This window comes from Mustela erminea, chromosome 12 (assembly GCF_009829155.1).
Source record: "Mustela erminea isolate mMusErm1 chromosome 12, mMusErm1.Pri, whole genome shotgun sequence".
NCBI classification, from domain to species: Eukaryota; Metazoa; Chordata; class Mammalia; order Carnivora; family Mustelidae; genus Mustela; species Mustela erminea.
Window position 1 is genome coordinate 39,269,041 of NC_045625.1, and position 13,680 is coordinate 39,282,720.

At 36.7% G+C, this 13,680-nt stretch overlaps 1 non-coding gene across 1 annotated transcript; it reads left to right on the forward strand.

Moving 5' to 3' along the window:
• Positions 1–13,043: 13,043 nt before the first annotated feature.
• Positions 13,044–13,150, forward strand: LOC116571227. The gene has a single exon (XR_004277792.1). It is a non-coding gene; the product is annotated as a U6 spliceosomal RNA (small nuclear RNA).
• The last annotated feature ends 530 nt before the right edge of the window (positions 13,151–13,680 follow it).

Genomic DNA, 13,680 nt, shown 5'->3' on the forward strand with positions numbered 1-13,680 from the left:
ATTTTTGGACTTCTTGCATCTGAGGTCTGTCTAAAGGGGTAGATTAGCCTATGCTCAAACACTGTACCCATGAATAGACACATTAAATGAGGATGGCTGTATGCAAGTCTCTAAGTACATGTTCATATGTCCTAGCGCCTTTAAAGGGGAGGTGAAGCTAAGTGAACACTGAGACTATGTACCTAGATAACTTAAGTAAAAGAAAAATAATCCAAGCCAATAATTAGCAGATTCTCATCCATATACTGGTATCTAAATGTATCAAGTACTCCCACCCCAGAAGTGCCCAGAGCTGTCACTGCATGTCCACAGGTTATTTCTGTCTGTGAGCATTCTTTGGGAAAGATACTCTTGAAGAAAAGACGATGAAAGAGAGTAACTGTCAGGAAAAAGAAAACCTCCATCAGCACACACCTAAACAATTCCACATAAAGAAGTATAAAACCAGTTTCTGTGAAGACTGGGGAGGTGAGTTCCTGCTGTATGCATCTCTCTTCTCATTTTTTCTTTCCACAAGCAGACTAGCAACAAACAAAAATGTCTCCTATTGAAAATTTTGTCTTTGATCTGTATTTCTACATTTGCTATGTAACCTGGGGAGACTTTTTAAAATTTCAGATTTCTAGGTTCCACGTCTATTATTTTGATTCAGGAAATACAGTTGGGTATTTGAGAATCTGCATTTTTAACAAACCCCTTAAGTGGTGCTGGTAGACAGATAGGCTTATTGAATTAATACATGGAGTTCTGGGAAAAACAAACACACGTGTGGTTTTCTAATTAGTAAATCAATTGGAAGCAAAGAGAATGAAGCACATCTTATTTCAAGGAGTCAGAAAAGATAAAGGGAAACTTTCTTTTTTATAGTAGGTTTCAAAATTTTGTTTTAGAAAAAGAATATGATTCATCACGTTGGATTATATTTCTATCTGTCGCCATGCTTACAAATGTATGTTTTTAATTTCAGCAGTTTTTTCCCCCAAATTGTATAAATTCCAGTTAAAAACATCACAATCACAATAGGTAAAAGAATTATTGGGTTAATTTTTGATATGTCTCCATCAACTTTCGATGGAAAGTTTTTAACTCATTCCATCTCTGATATTTTACATCCTAATTAGAAAGAACCATAATTTTAATGTGTGTGCTTCTGAGATTATCACTGAAACTGTTTTTGTTTGTTTTGTTCTGTTTATTTGTTCAGCTTAAGATCTATAAATCTATAGGTTCTGCTTTGGACCAGACTAAAACTACTGCTCAGAGGACTATCCAACTTCACTCAATTGTTTTTCTCTTTCACAGTCAACTCACAGGTGGGTTCAAATGAATTGGGAGACTAATGAACACTCTCCTCGTGATTTATCATTCTGGTAAGCCTATCACAAGAGACAAAGATTAAAAGCCTCTGTACTATGAGGCTGATGAAAGATACCTTTGTCCATTTCTCTGTGATAAGTTACTTCCTTCTGGTTTCTATAAAATTAGGAAGTATCTTCTTTTCAAGAACATCTCTATGTTTATTAAAAGAAAAAAATTAAATTATGTATTCATAAAATCTCAGATGCTTATATACCTCTGAGTCAAGCCACAGGTATTATAAAAATTCAACCATTTTTTGAAATTAAATTTTGTTATGTATGTTTCATTTTTTATTATATTATTGAGGCTTCTCATCAATTGATTAAAGGAGGATGAAAATGGGATTAAAATCATGTGTTCATGTGTTGCTTAGCATTTTATAGTTGAGAAACACTTTCTTTTTTCTTTTTTTTTAAAAGACTTTATTTATTCGTTTAAGAGAGAGAACACTTTCTTTTTAACTTTTTTTTTTTTTTTAAGATTTTATTTATTCATTTAAGAAAGAGAGAGAGAGAGAGAGAACACAAGCAGTGGGAGAGGCAGAGGGAGAGACTGGGTGCCTGGCTGGAGCCTCTCTCCCAGGACCTGGAGATTATGACCTGAGCTGAAGGCAGATGCTTAATCGTCTGTGCCTCCCAGTCAGTCGCCCCTGAAAAACACTTCCATAAAAATAGGTGTTTAAAATAACTCACCCTGGGAGTGCCTGGGTGGCTCAGCCACTTAAACCTGTCCTCTTGATTTTGGTTCAGGTCACCATCTCAGCGTCATGAGATGGAGTCTGCATGGCCTAGAATCTGCTTAAGAGTCTTTCCTCCCTCTAACCACCCACCCTAACCAAAAGGGTAAACAACAACAACAACAACAACAACAACAACAACAACAACAACAACAACAACAACAAAGGCGCCGGAACCTGGTGGGTGGAGCCAGGCAGAGGGAGAGCGCCAAGATGGAGCCCCGCAGGCAGCTGGCTTCTAGGTGTGTGCCAAACCAGATGCCTGCCCTTCAGGCGGGAGCTGTAACCCCGGCAAAGCAGCCTCCTTCCCGTGGAGTGTGGACACTTCTCCGTGGGCTGCCTCCAGTGAGCCCGGAGGGCGGTGAGTCCGGGTGCAAGCCCTTGAAGGGCGTTTCTCCGGGTCCGCCCAGCCTTGTGCTTCTCTTGGGCACCGGCCCTGTCGTGCGTCAGAGCTAGGTGTTTTGAGTGCTCTTCTGTCACTTGCATGTCTTAAAACTCGGGGTGCCCAGTTGTGGAGTTCAAACCCTGTGCTCCTCTGGGGGCAGCCGTGCTTTGGTGTTCCCTCCCCATCTGGGGTCGCTGTGCCCTTGGTGAGATTTCCCGGGAGACCGTGCGGCCGAGTCTCCGCCTGCTTGGATGTGGGCCTTCTCTGCTTTGTCCTGTGTGGAAAGCGCGTCCAGTCAGTTTTCCTGGGGTCCTTGTCCCATCGTGGCTGATGCAGATTTGGCCTGCCTGTGGGAGGAGCTGAGTTCGGGGTCCTTCTTGTGGTTGGAACCCCTCCTGAGTTCTTAAACTCCGCCAACCCCGAGGTTATTCTTCATTTCTTGAGTGTTGTCATTTCAAGAATTTCTATATAAATGGAATCCTGTAGTATGGAACCTTGTGAGACTGACTTTTTCCATTAAGCGTAATTCCCTGGGGATCTGTCAAGTCACTGTGTATATCTAGTAGAGTTTGCCCTCTCTATTACGGAGTAGCATTATGTGTTGTGAATATGCCATAGTTTGTTTTAACACTGCCTATTGCTGTAGACAAGATTGTGTCCAGCTTTTGCCTGTTACAGTCAAAACTACTATAAACAGGGGCACCTGGGTGGCCGGGTCGTTCAGCACCTGCCTTCCACCCTGGTCATGATCCCAGGACCGTGGGGCTGAGCCTCACATCAGGCTCCCCTGTTCAGCGGGAGGCCTGCTTCTCCCTCTCCGCCTGCTTGTGTTCCCTCTCTCGCTGGCTCTCTGTCAAATAAATAAAGAAATATTTTTAAAAAGACTACTATAAACATATATGTACAAGTTTTTCTGTGATAAGTTTTTATTTCTCTTATAAATGCTCAATAGTACAATCTCTGGGTCATAATGGTAAGCACACTTACGTACACTTACCCACAATGTCTGCACCATTTAACATTCCCACCAGGAAGGTGAGAATACAGTTTCTCTACATTTTTTCCAGCATTTGATTTTATCATTATTTAATTTTAGCCATTATGACATATAGTGGTATGTTACTTTCATTTTAATTCATATTTCCCTAAAGGAAAAAAAAATATGTTTGGACATATCTTCTATTGGTTATTTCCCACTTGGATGTACTCTTCTGTGAAATACCTTTTGCCAATCCTCTGACTGGATTTTTATTTTTATTTTTTCTGTAGAGTTCGGAGAATTCTTAATATATTCTAGATACAGGTTTTGCTTGCTTGTTTTTTGTTTGTTTGGTTTTTTTTTTTAAATATGTAGTTTAGAAATATTTTCTCCAAGTGTTTAGCTTATATTTCATCCTTAATTGAGCATTTCATAGGCCAGAACTTTTTAATTTTGATGAAGTGCAATTTATATTTTTTCATTTTATAAGTGGTGCTTTTGGTGTTACGTCTAGGAAACCTTTGCCTTGTCTGAGATCCCAAAGAATTTCTTCTATGGGTTTTTTCCTAAAATGTTTATTGTTTTATATTTTACATTAATGTGCATGATTTATGGTCTCATTATTGCTGGCTGGAGCTTTAAGTTCAGACTCCCATGCCCTGTCCATTGACAGGGCAGATGGGATTGGGCTTGTTGCTAACTAAGCCAAACTAAGTTCTGACTCCCTAGTTAGCCTTCTCAGGTTATCTTAGTAGAAAGTTGGGTTTGTTTTGCCTAGATAAAACCTGGCAGTTGTGGATGTCTCCATTAGCCTTACTAACATGGGAAGGTTGGAGCCACAGTTTTTTCTTTAGTGTTTGGCTAAAATAGAGCCGTTACTGTCTAAAACTTTTCTGTTCTAAACCGTATTTTTCCTGGTCTTTGGCTAGAGAGAGGAAACCTTTATTGTGGTTTTTTTTTGATATGCCATTTATTGTTGCCAGGTTACTGTCTGCTTAAGCAATATGTCTGAGATTTGTGAGGTAAAACAGAACACATGGGGAGCTCACCACTGTTCTGTTCCTTGGGTTTCAAAGTCTGTAGCCACTCTGCCCTCTTACCATGTTTCAGAGTCTACTTATGTTGTCTTATACACAATATCAAGGGTTTTTAGTTGTATTTAGTGAGAGGAATAGAGAAAAGTCGGTCTGTTCTTGGAAGCAGAAGTCTATTTTACATTTTAAAACTACTCAGTGGTATCACACGATTAGAATTTTTTTTTTAAGATTTTATTTATTTATTTGACAGAGAGAGAGAGATCACAAGTAGGCAGAGAGGCAAGTAGAGAGAGAGTGGGAAGCAGGCTCCCTCCTGAGCAGAGAGCCTGATGCGGGGCTTGATCCTAGGACCCTGAGACCATGACCTGAGCCGAAGGCAGAGGTTTAACCCACCAAGCCATTCAGGTGCCCCAGAAATGTTTTTAATTGATTTTCAATATCAAATATAACAAGATACTCAATAATTCTTTGTTCTTCACAAATCCTACTTATGTATTGATGTATTTTTTAAAATAGTTAAATCAATACTCAATCTCATAGCAACTTGTAATGTTCAGTAAATCTGTGATTCAATGAAATGTTTTCGTAAAACATGTTTACTTGTTCGGTTGTCGTTGTAAGAATGATAAACTACATGCAACTGTATACTGACTTACAGCAGTGATTCATATAGCACTTTTTGAAATTTATTTTTAAAGGCATAGTTTAAGTTGTTCATAAGCCTCAACAGATATTAAACTATAATGATTTATTTCAGTATCATCATAAATCTACTTATTTGATATGATTATTCTTTATTTCTCACTTGATAATAAATGGGTGCATTTCTGGGCCATATGCAATGCCTGTTGACAAGCTAATACTCTATTATTTTTCCTGTATGAGGGTCTTCAACTTACTAAGCAAAACTTTGCATAATAATAGGTGGATTTTATTTTAATTTCAGCTTAGTTCCAAGTGTATACTTTTTCAATCATTTTTAATTCCAACTTGCAGTCTTTGACAGTTCGATATACTTTGTAGAAATAACTACTGGTCTAGAAATCCAATTATATAAGACATGCAGTTTCTTTTACACATCTCTTAAAATAATATCTAGGCCCATTACAAATATTCCAAACATATATAGTTTTTCTGTCTGATCAGGACCTCTTGCTTGACCTGTCTTCTAAGCAGCAGTTAATCTTTGTTGGTATTTCTGACTTGAATGCTTAATCAGAAAATCAAACCATGGATGCTTCTGGGGATATTTGGTAATCAGAAGTGTTCTTTAGAATTCAAGACAGTTATTCCTACTGTGGAAGAACACTAAAATAATGAAACAGAGTAGGAAATCTGGCATAAACAAACCTAGAGGGACTAAGGAAGAATTTTTAAAATATTACAGTTGCAGTTATATAGCATTTTTGTTAATTCTGTGGAAAAAGATGTTGGGGGAAAAGAATATATGGAGAAAAAGAAGGAATTGGAGTTGTTATGAATAGAAATATTTAATACTATTAATGTCACTTAAATTTCAACACATTGGTGGAACTATTTGGGTCATTACTATAACATGCTTCTTTGTTTCACCAACTTCTATAGTGCATACTACACTGCTATTGTTAACCAAGATGATTCTGTTTTTAGGAGATGATTAATCTTTCTTTTTGTGACGTTTCTGGTATGAGAAACTTCTCAATAGTCTTTTAGGGTGATGGAATTTTCAACAAATTAATTTTGCTAGAGATTAAAATTTGTAAGAAAATGCTTTCCATAGGATTTAAAGTTAAGGTTGTACAAAAAGTGCTGCAATATCTAAAATATACAAAATCTTAATGTTAAACATTAAACAAGCAACCTAATTTTTAAAAAAAGAACAGAGATGTGAACAGGCACCTCAAAAGTAGATATGTATATGACAAGATAGTAAGCATTTTTTTTTAAAGATTTTATTTATTTATTTGACAGACAAAGATCACAAGTAGGCAGAGAGGCAGGCAGAGAGCGAGGAGGAAGCAGGCTCTCTGCTCCATGGGGCTCGATTCCAGGACCTTGGGACTATGACCCGGGCTGAAGGCAGAGGCTTTAACCCACTGAGCCACCCAGGCGCCCCAAGATAGTAAGCATTTTTAATCTTTAGGGGATAGAAGATTAAAACAGCAAATAGTAACACTATGCTAGATAGCGTTAGATTATTTTGTTTAGATTGGCTAAAATAAAAATAGTTACATTGTCAATTTCTGGTGAGGATGTGGAGCAACAGAGATTTTCATTCAATGCTGGGTGGGCATGCAAAATGGCACAGCCACATTGGACAGTATGGCAGTGTCTAATAAATCTAAATGTAGTATTAGAATACAATCCAGCAGTCATGTTCCTAAATAGGTACCTAATGAATTTGAAACTATTTCTGGACAAAAATATACACATGAATGTTTATAATGGCTTTTTTCATTATCACCCAAAAACTGGGAAGCAACCATGTTATCTTTCAATAGATGAATGCATAAAAAAGTTGTGATAAATCAATAAAATAGAATATTAGAAATAAAAATGAAGTGCTGAGAGGTGAACATTTTGAGATGGACCTTAAATGCATAATGCTTAGTGAAATAAACAAGTCTGAAGAGGCCTGATAATGAATGATTCTAAGGTATGACAGTCTACAAGCAAGAAATTATGGAGACAGTAAAAATATCAGTGATTGCCAGTGGTTTAGAAAGGGAAGACCAAGCCTGAATAGATGAAGTGGGGATTTTTTGAGTGATGAAAATATTCTGTTTGATACTGTAATTTTAACTTTAAGACACTGTTCATTTAAATCTATTGAACTTTGCAACAGAAGGAGTAAACCTTATTGTATGCACATTTTATAAAATAATTTAGGAGCTCATGGGAATCAAAGAATGGAAGGCATAATATGAAAACAGTCTGTCTTATAAATGTGTGAAACAACCTGGGGGGAAAGATATTGATCTTAAAACTTTGGAAATAAGTTGAGCCTAAAAACTAAGAGAAGGAACATAGGCTAAATGGTAGTTAATGAAATTATTTCCTATGAATAAGTGCCAGTTAATAATTCTTTTATACATGTATCCTGTACATGTATACTTCTTGTGGAAGCTTCTATACACGTACACCAGAATTAAACTATAATAAATGATGTTAGATGAAAGATCAGTTTTCTAAGCGTTGAAGTGGGCCTTTGCAGATAAAGGAATGAAGCAAGCTACAATGATACATGTGGCAATTGCTTAGAGTCAGAGATCACACTAATTCATAATTACATGGATATTCTGACAGTTATATTTGTAGATATACATAGATTAGTACACATGCATATATTTGTTCATCAGCTGAAAAGAACTTAAAAAATAACACCTGATTAACTATGAACACACCTGGCCCTTAAATCTTGCTTTCTAATACCATTCTCCAGTAAAGTGAGTTGGACTTCCTGGAGAAATGTTTGATTCTAAGAAAGTGGCAGGGAATATATAAGATGAGACTGTAGCATTTTACAGTAAAGAAAGGAAGGATGTGCTCAAAACAAAAGCAAACAAAACAAAACACAAAAAATGAAAACACTGTGGGGAGGTATGTCAGTGGAATACAGGAACAAGCGGAATGAAGTTCCCAGTGGTTAAAGCAGGAATAAGCTGACCAACAAAATAAATAAAGTAATACACTGATTTGTAACTAGAAGTAAAAAATGTATATCTATGAGTCCATAACGATGTGAAGAAATGAATGGATAAATAAATAAATACAGAGACTAGACAAAATTCCCATGCAGAAGAATTCAAAGTAATTTATGTAGACACTCTGCCCACGAGGAGGTGGAGTTTTGCTTCCCACTTCTTACATGTGGGCTGTGCATGGTGAATTCAAAAGAATACAGTATGGAAAAGGAATGGGGGAAGAGTTACTTTACAGTGGAGAAATCCAATAATCACTACCTTAGTTAGGTGAGCAAGGTTAGTATCAACAGTGATAAATCACATTATTATTTATTCCTGATACGATGTTATGAGAAGGGTGATTTCCTCTGTGATTTTCTTCTTCGAATCACATAACCCCATTTTAATAATGAAGAAAACATCAGAAAAATCCCTGTAGAAAGACATGCTACCAAATATTTGACCAGTACCCTTCAAAACTGATGGTCTTCAGAAACAAAGCCTGAGAAACTGATATAGCCAAGAGGAGTCTAAATAGATGTGACAGCTAGATGGAATGTGTTACCTTGGTTGGAGTTCTGGAAGAGAAGAAAGACATAAGGCAAAAACTAGGGCAATATGAATTACAATATATTATAATATATATTTATATTATAATACAATATAATTAATTATAATCAATTATAATTAATATATAATACATATTACTATATAATATATAATTAATACATATTAATTATATATTATATATTAATGTATATAATAATAATTTATCAATATTGGTTGAGTATATATAATAATAAAAATGTATCAGTATTGGTTGAGTAACTGTAATAGTTACCATACTAATAAAAGGTGATAATAGGACAAACTGGATGTGGGTTATATGGGAACTTTCTTCACTATTTTCAGAATCTTCCTGTTAATCTTAAACTGTTCTAGAAAATAAAGTTTAATTTTTAATAAGGTGTAACAAGAACTTCAGATGATTGTCTATATGAATTCTAATATCCTTCTCATGTAATATCTCTCTTATGCAATATCCTATTGGCCTTAACAGCATGAAGTTGATGAGTTTATTCCTGATACTAACCCCCTGACCTTCATGGGAGGTGTCCAACCTAACTCTTTTCTTTATACTTTTCAATGCTTATGTGTCCTTTTTGCCTGCTAAGATTCAAATTCAAATTTGGCTCCTCATGCTACATTATTTCCTGTGCATGAATCCTTTCTAAAGCTGCTCTCAGCCACTTACTCTGCCCTCATGCCTCCCACTTGCCCTACGTAGAGGGATAGGACAGAAGGAAATAGAAACAAGCTCCCTGAATATGTATAAGGTGGTGTAATTTGAATGTTAGTTAATTGTGCCCAAGAATTGTATAAAGCAAGGAGTACTGACTATCTTTCGATAATCAGGATCATAATAGACATTTGTTTTGATTTGTTTACATTTATTTTTCACATATATGTTGTTTCTGTTTCTTACTAGCTGAATGATTTATCAATTTTCTTAACTAAATAGTTATTTTCTTATACTCTTGGGGAAATAAAAGGATCCTTAGGTCTGATTTAGCCAGGTATCAATGAGCAGAACTATCAAACATTTGGTCACTGATGACTGTACTAGTTATTCAATTTAATTGCGCCATTTTAATGTATGTGGTGTTGTATCCTCCTACTACTTTACATAACTAAAGGAATGATTCCACCAGTTGCTGGAGTACTGCAGGGTGACAGCCTAACTCAGTCCATTTGGGCTGCTGTAACAAAATTAGCATATGTTGGATGGCTTATAAGTAGCAAACACTTCTCACAGTTCTGGATGCTGGGAAATAAAAGCAAAGATCTTGGCACCAGCAGATTCAGTGTGGCTGGTGAGAGTCCATTTCTTGGTTTATAGATGGTGCTGTGTCTTCATGTAGTGGAAGAGAGCAACTAGCTCTCTGGGGTCTCCTTTACAAGAGGACAAATCCCAATCATGAGACCTCCGTCCTTATGACCTGATCACCTCCCAAAGGCTCCACCTCCTAAAATCACCACTTTCACAGGTAGAATTTTGACATATGAATTTGCGGGGAGTGTCTTTAAATATTCAGATGATAGGACAGCCTCATGTGGCAATTCTCTGGGAGTTGCCTTCAGCCAGAGAGAGCCACTTTTCCTGGGGTAATGCTTCCTTCTGAAACCTGTTACTGCTTGGTGTGAGAGTATATAAACCTGGCTCCATGTCCCGACATGGGGCAGCTCTGAAGGGCTGTTCTTGCTTTATAACCCCTCGTGGGAATGGAGGAGGCCTTGTGTGACCTCACTGTAGTCCAGTGTCTTCCTCAGCCTGATTTTATTTCCTCCTGTTATCCTTTAAGAAGACAGCCCAGTAAGCTCACTGTACTCAAAGCCACTTCAGAGTCTGCATACCAGGAAATTTTGTTGTAGACAATGCTAGGTATAGGTCCAGAAAGAAGATGTGAAGGAATTTTGGAACCATCAACAGCCAGGGGCTGGCAAGGAGAATCCCTGGTAGTTGGTTTGGGTATGAATAGACAGTAGCCCAAGGTAGGAATGTTGTTGCTCAAACTTTAACTGGTGGTGAACTGAATATTCCACTTGGGAACACATTTAGTATCTGTGAGATATTGAGGAGATAAAGTAATTGAAAAGTAAATACTTGTTGATGGGGGTCATTAATGTTCTGAAGAAAGATAATAAAAGATGGCAGGTGAAAAGTCATCAATTAAAAGCTCAGAGTAAAAGCCAGTGGACCTTCTGGGGTCATATAAATAGGTCACGGCATTCCTGTAGCTTTAGGTGAGGAAAAGTTGAGAGTCAGGTCCAGAACTTAACCATAAGCATAAAAAAGCTTCAACAAACTTTACATTTTAAGCCTAGACAGCTCTGTAATCGTCAGGGAAGAACCTTGATTAGGGAAGAAAAGAACTCTCTACATGTGATAAGGATATTTGGGTTTATTCACCAGAAAGTCTTTAAATCCATATCACTTTAAGTCTCTGAGAAAGCAGAAGTGGCCCACTCTTTTTTGGTAAGCCTAGTGCTCTTTGACAATGATAGAAGCTTAACAGTGATAGAGTTTGTTGCAACAAGGCATCATTAATCTTACAAGATCTGTTACATCTATTCTGCTGGCTAGTGGACCAATAACTTGGTGTGTCCTCCTTATAATCCCATCTCAAGACATTTATGAGAGTACATGGACTTAAAGATAATGAGAACCTGGCTAAAGACTATGTACTGAGCCTGCAGCATTGTTATTGTAGATGTTATTTATCAAGTTAAGAGTAACCAGGATTGTTGCAGTATAGTAGAGAATGGGAACTAGTCATGTTTTCTTGAGGTACCTCTGAATTGAAAACTCTTCTGAGCTGAGGTGGTCCATGTTGACTTAGTCCCATCTCCTATGACCACCTTTCTTTCGTGCAGAGGGGCTAGGATGTCAGAAATTGTACCCAGGAGTCACGAGACCACTGCTATGTCTGTATCATCTATGCTGTATTGACTAAAACTGATGCTTCTTGAAATCCTTGTCATCAGCTTATTTTAAGTCTCAACTTTAGCTGATATTTGATAGAAGTAGGCATTGTAGTGCTTCAATCCAGAAATGATTGAGAGAATAATTTTTAAGCATTTTGTGTGATTACTTTGATAATTTGATTGAAGTTAGGAATTCTTTCCATTAAAAATTTCAAATGCACACAGGCACACAAAATATGTGCCATTTCAAGGTTATAAATGGACATCAAGTAAAAATTCTTGATTTAAGGTGAAGAGCTTTTAACATACCTAATTTCTCAAATTTATTTTTGATCTTCTGCAAGCTTATTTGTAGAGTATCAGAGGTATGCTGGACTAGACATTTTTGGGCTTGGGCTGATATTCTTTTGTTTGGAGGAAGTGTTTGAGCTATTCTTGAGATATTAAAAGGTGATAATGTCATTATACTACTACCAGGAAAGATGATTATTTAATTGGACAATAAGATAATATGATTAGTATAATTTTCCAGAAAGCTAAGAGTATTCCATTCCATTTAAGGTTTGTTTCCCCCACCATACTTTTACATTTGAATGAGGGCTAATAAGAGAATAAAAATGAAATATGATGAGAATTTTTAGCAGTCTGTTAAAAAGAGAAGCATTTGTCATACTGAATTACCAGTTCTTGATTTTTATTATTTTAAGACCCCCAAAGCATTATAGTTCACTAACTTGTGCCTTGAAAATACACTCATTGTAGTAAATTTTTCATTGTAAAGACATTTTGTAAAAGAACTTGACCTCTATCATTATATGATATCTTTTCTTAATAATCTAACAAACATTGACTTCCTGGTGTGAAATGAACCAATTAAAGTCATTTTAAAAATGCATAAGTTTTTCTAGGTTGCTTTCAATTTTAAGTAAAAGCAGTGTATAATACCCTGCAGCTTAGTTTTTCTATTTGAAAATGCAGCTAATCTCACCACTATATTGTTCTCTATCACATATCCCAACTGAATTGATATTTCAGCTCTTTTATGTTCTTCCTCTCTAAGTTGGTTTACTGAAGGGATAAGTCATTCTGAAGAAGTCCATCTTCCAGTCAACTCGAAAAGCTCTGAATCAAACTTACAGATGGTATTTATTCTTTTCTGTTACAAAAGTGGGGAAACATAAGCAGCAGTAAAGCAAGTATTCATCTTTAGCTTGATGGGCATAATGTGAAAAAAGATTCCAGCTTCAGTATATCTCAGAGATAGACATGGAACTTGGAAATAAAAATATCCTTAAAAAACCTGGAAAAAAATATATCTGAAAAAGAAGAGTCTGTTGATCAGCTTGATCCAGTACTCAAACTTTGCTCTTGGAAGGAACCCAAGGATTTTTACTAGAGGGTGCTTCCTTTGGCAGCACATATGTAAAAGTTGGAATGATGCAGAGAAGTTTAGCATGGCCCTTGTGCAAAGATGATGTACAGATTCCTGGATTGTTCCATATTAACCAAAAAAATGTTTCTTTTTGCTATGGCAATCAAACTATGAAGGCCACTTACCTTTAAGACTCTGCCACAATTCTGGGAAACTTGATGTTGTTAAATATCAAAAGCCTAGGTGTCTAATTGTGTCATTTTCCCCACCAACAATTGGTAGAGAGACAGAATGATGACTATCAGCCACACCCAATTCTAGGCAGGTGGTTTTCTGGTTCTGCTTACTTCCTGGAGCTGAAAGTAAAAAAAGGACTCAGTCACGTGGTCTAGCCAAGGAGGTAAGGTCAGCGTAGTTGTTGGATTTGAATATTGAAAAATTCAGAATCAAAGTAACACACGATTGTCTGTCTAAATCAGCTTTTACAGTGTTTGAAAAAAGCAAGTGCAGTATTTTCCTGAAATTAGAATGTCCTATGATTCATTTCTGAAGACATAGCAAAGAGCAGTTCAGCTGAACTGCCCTGCCTGACAAAGAGTCCTGAGGAGCCGGCAGCAGAGGCAAGCTTTGACTTTATTTGCATGCTTCAGTTACCATGTATACT